The sequence below is a fragment of the Lolium rigidum genome, chromosome 2 (genome assembly GCF_022539505.1).
Source record: "Lolium rigidum isolate FL_2022 chromosome 2, APGP_CSIRO_Lrig_0.1, whole genome shotgun sequence".
NCBI lineage: Eukaryota > Viridiplantae > Streptophyta > Magnoliopsida > Poales > Poaceae > Lolium > Lolium rigidum.
This window is the reverse complement of record NC_061509.1, coordinates 185,998,900-186,006,941: the sequence shown is the minus strand read 5'-3', so window position 1 is coordinate 186,006,941 and position 8,042 is coordinate 185,998,900. Positions and strand designations below refer to the sequence as shown.

The following is an 8,042-nucleotide window of genomic DNA, read 5'->3' as shown; positions in this document are numbered from 1 at the left end:
CCAAGATTTTATTGCTCAATTCTTATGGTAAAAATTCATCTTCAAATACTTGCGCACCTTATTTTTTAAAACTAAGGTAGTATCATACTGGCAGCGGCCATATCTTTCAGGCTGTGGGGCGTGGCCTTTTTTTTTTCAAGAACACGGCCTGTCTTCTTCATTAAGGTTTAAGTGGATTGTAAAATTTCTTTCATTTTCCTATGAAATCTAATTATCTAAATCAAAGGAAAAAATTCTTACACTGTTCTTATGCTCTATTTCTTTAAATTAAATAAATAAGCAGTGTCATCAAAAGAAAATTTCCTGTTTCTATGATTTTCCTCAACATTCCTCTCAATCAAAAATGTCCTCAGTTTCTGCCGCGTTTCCTCCACCGCCTCCCCCGTCCGTCCCGGTCCCTGAATCTAAGATCCCCGCCATGTACAAGCACTGGGGCGGCCTCGGCGGCACCGGTGCCTGGGCGCTGGACGCCGAGCGCGCCGAGGAGGAGGAGCGGGAGACCGCCGCGGCCCCCGCCGCCAGTTTTCCCACTCTTGCCACTGCGGTGGCCGGGGCCGGGGCCGGCAAGTCGAAGAAGAAGATAGGCACCATACTGTTGCTCTCCGAAGTTTTGCCACGTACGGCCCGGGCGGTACCCCGGCGCTGCTGGCAGAGCCCAACGGGCTCACCGCCGCGGACATGATGATGCTGCCCACCGGCCCGCGCTAGCGTGCCGAGGATGAGCTCGAACGGTCCCACCTCGGCGGTGGGTTCTGCTCCTACGGCTCCGGATTTGCAAGCGTGAACCCTCGGCCACCTCGATGTCACCTGCGGAGGCAGGTCGTAGCCGGGAGACTGAGATTGATGAGAAGATAACTATTTGTCCCAGAAGCTCACAGTTCAGCAGGCCAGGCAGTGCTCACTCTTCACGCCCTGGGAGCCCTGGGTACTGGGTACAGGTATCAGTTGTGGGAAGTGAAGCTTCACTGAAGCCAGGACCGAAGGTGAATCCATTTGGGAATGCAAAGCCAAGCGAAGTGATTCTGCAGGAGAAAGGGAGGGACTGGAGGAAGATTGACCTGGACCTGGAGCATCGTCGAATTGATAGGTACTATGCCGTATGCGGTATGCCCATATATGTATCCGCCTTCTGTACTTGTGTAGTTGTGTTCCACCTATCCACACTTAAGGCTCTGTTTGGTAGCAAAGTATTTTTGAAGTATTTGAGCAATACTACAGCTTGTCAAAATATCAGTTTCAAATAATTTGATGTCTTTGGCTGTAACTAAAGACTGGTATTATATACTTCATTGTCGCTGAAAATGTGCTATTTTTTAAGTATTGGAAAAACAACTCTCAGACTCTTTATTCCAAAACTGAAGTATTGTTATGCCAGGCAGTTAAATACTATGATTTTGTAATACTTCAGTTTTAGAAGAACTTTGTTGCCAAACTAGCCCGCTCATTTGCCTGTCAATGCGCTTTGACTATGTTTTGCTAGTGGTGCTTAAATATAGGAATGATACATTTGCGGCTAAATAATTCAGCAGCCACTTTTCAGTAGTTCTAACCAAACAGGCTAGCTTACCATTACAGTTGTCTCTGAATAGCTGTTTCTGCTCCTCTTCTGTCCAAATGAGGAGATCGGACATACTAGCTTAGTTGCTTAGACCTCGCTATTTCTAGTCAAGATTAGCTGACAATGATGGATATCAGCGAGCTACTGGAAGGAACTGTAAGAATTACACAATGAATAATGTCATTCACATCCACGGTTATAAAACTTTCTGTGTATGTTTTCAATGTATTGACACAAACTAGTTTCAATGGTAAAATGTTTTGGCCCCTATGATAACTTTATCAGGTCAAGGGAGTGTATCAACAGAAAATCTGGATAAAAATTGATGGAGTTGAAACCATTTCGGTCGGACCTGAACATACATTTTTTTATTTGTCAGCAATTTGTTGGTAAGAATGTGAACATAAGAAAAGGCCGGTGAAATTTGAGTAACATTTTAGCAATATTGTTCTGATCGGCATTATGAAGCTAAGGACATGCCAAGCACAGTGAGGTTTGTCAACCGCATCCCATTCAGATTGCATCCTGATTCCCACTATTTCATCTCCCATCGTCAGTGGTGGCTCGTTGGAGTCAAGTGGACGGGTGAGCCACCCCTTTTATACAATAGATTTTAGCTTTAGCGTTCCTTTTTGTTAGTTTTACCCCATATACTGGTGTCTTCCTGAAGTGGACATGGCGCCTATCGCCTCCATCTCCGTCCACTGCCATAGCGATACTGGCACGCCTACTGTATTTCCAGCCCCACCTATGGAGGCCATTGGAGTTCCCTCTCTATGCCTCTTCTCGTAGTAGTTAGTTAGTTCCATAATGTCAACCTTCAGATTCAAACAGCGGTACAGCTGGATGACTGGATTTACAAGGGTGGTCATTAGTCAGCTGTGACAGTGAGCAACATCTCCCACCATGATCCAGAGTCATTTGTATGGTGGCTTGCAAGTCGGGCGAGGGGCCTAACAAACAATTATAAGACACTGTCATCTATGCAATTTCTCCAGTTCCTTCGGTTATCTTGTAATCACCAAACATTCAGTTCCCTCAACAGCTCAGCTAAAATTTCCTCTGGTGTGCCATCACCAGCTCAGGAGGAGAAGCACATGGATGCTTCACATAGCATTGTTTCGACATGTTTTCATCTTTGCCTGTACTCGGTGCTCTGGCATCTTTATTTTCTCCTCATCTGAGGGAAACAATGTTCCCTATGGAGTGTTTGCACTGTCTCACCATGGTAATATAGGCCAGGGTTCCTTACCTTAGAGCCTATGGGCCATAATCGCGCTAAATATCTTTACCTGTGTTTCTCACAGTATTTTTCTTCTAATGAGTGCAAACTACGTACCTGTTATATGTTCTAATAGCTTTTATGTGTGCTTATGCGTTGGATGGTTCAATGATGTTAATGGACTAAATCACCTTATTGGTTGCCAAGTTGACCTACACTACATCTTTGAATGGTTATCATCTCACCAGAAGCCTATTAGTATAAAGTCTAAGTCATGATTTTCTTGTTGTTTATCATCCCACCATTTTGGATAAAATCTTGCTGCCGATATGAAAGGTTTTTAATTAAATAAATGTGCACCACTCGCTTTCCTCCTAATATTTCATCATGTAGGTTTGATCATCACTGGCACATATGTGGAAATGCTATGGATGACTCACGAAGTTATTAGTTATAGAGAAAATTAGCTCAGTAACTAGAAAACTATACCATTTGCTGTTTGCACAGCTTTTTCATGATATCTGATGACATCTGATGTTCATGGTTAGCAAATACTCCAACAGTTGATAGTTTTACTTTGTAACAATGACAATATTTTGGTTAATTATTGTGATACTGTAGTCGATACTAATCAGTCTACTCTTTGTCATGCATTTGTCTAGATAGTAAGATTGGCATTGAATCATTTATGCTCCTGCTGGCTCTTTTCTTCATATCTGTTGCCGAACAAGTTGCCCCCTTGTCATTTTCCTTGACCATCAGATTAAGATGTGGAAAGCCTTGAACAAATTTTGACACCTTCAGAATCAACAGTGCAGCACCTCATCTCGAGATGTTTAATGAAGATAACAAGATTAGCACCTCCTTAATTTTGATACTCCATTCCTTTCATGTGTATGAGTCCATTTGTACATGTCTAGTTTCAATAAATCTATCAACAATTGGTACTTCCGTAGCATAAAAAATATTGCGTTGGTGTTGTTGGTGTTCTGAGAAAGTGAACCTTACTTTAACACTTGGTGAGGTGCTCTGAGAAAGTGAACCTTCCTCAGCTCAAACTTAGCTATTATTATAGAGGCTCAGCCTTGCTATCTACTTATCAGTTACCATTATGTTTTTGATTAATTAGATGATAGTTAAATAGACCCAGTGGTTTCAGGTGATCCGGTTAATCTATTCCTCAGCTAGATGGTGCACTCAAGATGCTCCACCCAAGTAATTTTACTTTTCTCTTTAATCCTGTCAAAATACATATACATGCATTTTGGCCGTACCACTGAAATTTCCTGTAGTTTCTGAGGGCCATCTTCCAGTGGAGCTTTAACTTCATGCCTATTGGATTAGCATCTTCTTATATTATACTTTATTTTTTTTGTAATTTTCAAGGTTTCACATAATATCTTGTATATGGAGGTTATATCCCTGTGATGCACTGTTTCCTCTATGTATTCCATTTTATTTCAACACAGGTAACACCACTTGAATATTTCAGACCAGAGACAATGAAGAGAGCGTGTTGGAAGAAGAGATTAACCTACTTAAGGTGGACCTAAAGGAAACTGAAGGAAACAATAATGATGAGTTGCAAAAGGTTTATTTGAGAAGATATCTCAGATCGAAAGATCTACACCTTCTTTCAAATGTCACCTCATTTGGATGAGAAGATCTGGTTTGGACAAAGGCCTGATTCTGGAGCTGGTAGGGTTACTGCACCACGGCTAACTAATTGAGCAGAGGGATCTCATACCACAGAGTTGGCGGAAAGGCCATGTTCCCTGACAACGTAGAGCACTATCCAAAACCAATGGAGCAAAGATGGGGATTCGAGGGGAGCAAAGATAGAGGCTCTTTTGGTGTCAATAGTTCAGACAGGTTAGCTTGTTCCTTATGCTCTGCTTAATTTCATGAACTTTGTCCAAATACAAACAAAACCAAACTTCACACTTCTTTGTTGATAGTTACTTTCTTGGCCAGTGATTACACATTGATCACAATATTGCACCCTTCTAGACTTCTGAATTTCCATGAATATTTTTATATATTTTTGCATATAGCTAATCATTTTGCATCAGCTAGTTGAAATTACAAACCATAGTCATTGATTTACTTAGAAGGACTGTATTTTACAAATATTTTCTCTCCTTTTTCCATTTAATGTTATTGGTACATTAAAATGTTTATGCACTTGTTTTTCAGGACGCCAACAGGACAGAGATGATGAAACCCTGATTTACGGATCTTGTTTTGATAATTAATCTCAGTTATCAAATAATTGGACAAATAAGCTGTTAATTCTGGCTGCTTGAGTCCCATTTTGTTTGCCTTGGAAGAGTGGAGAGGATCATAGACAGATAAGTGTCGAAGCTGTATTTATTACCACCTCTAAGGTGGTGCCTCTTTCTTTTCTTCTTTCTCTTCTCTTTCTCTATTACCCACTGTTCCATGTCAAAACAATTGTTACCAACCTTTGATACAGTAAATATTCTTCATGCATAATCTTGTTTCAGCATTTCCATTCTCATGTGGTACGAGGAGGCCTTTGTTTTGCTGATCCATCATAATATACATCTTTCATTCCTCGAGTTCGCATGCCATATGTATGCGCATTAATTCTGAGAGCCAGAGGCTTTTGGCATCTTTACAGATAAAGGGGTTCTCGCAACAAAAGAGATCTTCAGCTGTGCTGTTTAGCACAGTACACTGCTTAATATGGTTCCAAATCTTTTTTTTACTGAATAATTCCTTCTGTTTTGGGTTACAAATACTCCAGTAGAGGATGAGTAGGTGTATAAAGCCCTGTACGTAAGCGTAGCTGTGTTTTGTATGTTTCTGAAAGACAGAAATAGGTATATGCTATATTGCTATGAATACAGGTAGGTTGGGAAAAGCAGAAATTTTGGCCTTGGGTGTTTGATTCACAAGAGTAGAAAGAATAAATGAATTGTAATAAGGACAAACTAAAACAAAACAAAAAAGCGAATAGAGGCTGTAACATTGTTGTGCCACTAAAAACGCTTGTGAACGAGGTCCAAGTAGATTGTAAAACTCGTGTTCTGTTTTGAAACCTAAGATCAAGAGAATTTTTGTTTTTTTCCTTGCTCCATTATGTTGAATTAAATGGAAGATTTTTTTTTATGACAAAGGGTGCTTTATTACTCAAAGTTAAGCAATACACCTAGCCTCGCTCGCATAGCTAAGATGCACACAACCGTCCAAAGAAGTTAATATTTAAAAAACTGTTACAAGAAAACACATGTAAGAGTGAAAAGAGCCAACTAAGCCATATGAGCCATAATTCTACGATTATGCAGCCATCCATGTTGGGTAATAAACTTCTTAGCCGTATTCTCCAAACGTGTAGACACCTTGTAAATAGGTCACGGTCCTCCAGTCGATATCGACGACCATAAATGGAGCAAAGCCATACACCGGTAGATGACCTGCATAAGAGAAGAATTTTTATCGTTAAAAACTTTTTCATTACTACATAGTCATAGCGACCATATAACGGCTATCGCTCCTACCCTGATAAGAATCTTAAACCTATCTGATTGATTGACCATATGGACCTAGCAAGGCATTGGAAGAAAAGGTGTTTTATTGTCTCCCGTTTGTGACAAAAAACACATTTTATACGTCCCGCCAATTGCGTTTTACATGGTTATATTTAGTAAGAATAACGCCACGACGAAGATACCATGGAAAAACCTTAGTTTTCAATGGTATCTTCATCTTCCAAATGAATTTATTATTCAACACCGGTTGGATAGGTTCGATTAAGGTATTATACATGGAGTTTACCGAGAATACACCGTTCCTGGTAAGTTCCCAATGAAACCAATTAGCAATTCATTCCACGAAGCTAGTCGAGGTCCAATAAGATCATGGGCGGATCCAGGATTAAAATCAAGAGGGGGGAAAAGTGTGCTAACGAGGGAAAAATCTCATGCTAAGTGGGGGCAAATGACTCTTTTAAGCTTACTATTACAAGGGGACAAAAAGCTGAGTGGGGGCATCTGCCCCCATGGATAACACTCTAGATCCGCCCATAAATAAGATCACGTCTGAACATCATAGAAGGTGGAGATGTCTCCATCACTTTCAGTAAGGTATCCCCTTTATGACGAACAATATGATATAAAGTCGGATATTGTTCTCGAAGGGTAGCTGGCCTGAGCCAACGATCCTCCCAAAACCTAATCTCAGACCCATCCCTGATGGAAAAGGAACCGTGTGGGGAAAAGTGCTTCTTAGTTGCCATTATACCGTCCCAAAAGTGAGAATCTCCCGATTTCCAACAAATCTGAGATATCGCCTTTGAGCCGATATACTTTCTCCGTAACAAGTTTTGCCATACACCAACCTCAATTAACAACCTGGCCAGCCATTTTTGTAGCAGGGCCTTGTTCTTAATCTCAAGATTATGAACTCCAAGTCCACTCCGATATTTTGGACGGCAAACGACGCTCCATCTAGTCAACCGATATTTCTTCTTCTCACTACCGGCTTGTGATACGTCTCAAACGTATCTATAATTTCTTATGGTCCATGCTAGTTTTATGACAATACTCACATGTTTTATATACACTTTATATCATTTTTATGCATTTTCCGGTACTAACCTATTAACAAGATGCCGAAGCGCCAGTTCCTGTTTTCTGCTGTTTTTGGTTTTAGAAATCCTACACGGAAATATTCTCGGAATTGGACGAAACAAAAGCCCACGGTCTTATTTTCCACGGAGTCTTCCAGAACACCGAAGAGGAGACGAAGAGGGGCCACGAGGCGGCCACACCATAGGGGGGCGCGGCCCCACCCCTGGCCGCGCCGCCATATGGGGTGGGCCCCTCGGGCGTCCCCGACTCTGCCCCTTCGCCTATATAATCCTTCCATCGCGAAAACCCTATCACCGAGAGCCACGATACGAGAAAAGTTACTGAGACGCCGCCGCCGTCAACCCCATCTCGGGGGTTCTGAAGATCGCCTCCGGCACCCTGCCGGAGAGGGGAATCATCACCGGAGGGCTCTACATCACCATGCCCGCCTCCGGACTGATGCGTGAGTAGTTCATCCTTGGACTATGGGTCCATAGCAGTAGCTAGATGGTTGTCTTCTCCTATTGTGCCATCATGTTTAGATCTTGTGAGCTGCCTATCATGATCAAGATCATCTATTTGTAATGCTACATGTTGTGTTTGTTGGGATCCGATGAATATGGAATACTATGTCAAGTTGATTATTGATCTATCATATATGTGTTGT

General features: G+C 41.7%; 1 pseudogene; it reads left to right on the top strand.

The window, feature by feature from the left end:
* The first annotated feature begins 418 nt into the window (after positions 1-418).
* LOC124690390 lies at positions 419-4,959 on the top strand (annotated as a pseudogene).
* The last annotated feature ends 3,083 nt before the right edge of the window (positions 4,960-8,042 follow it).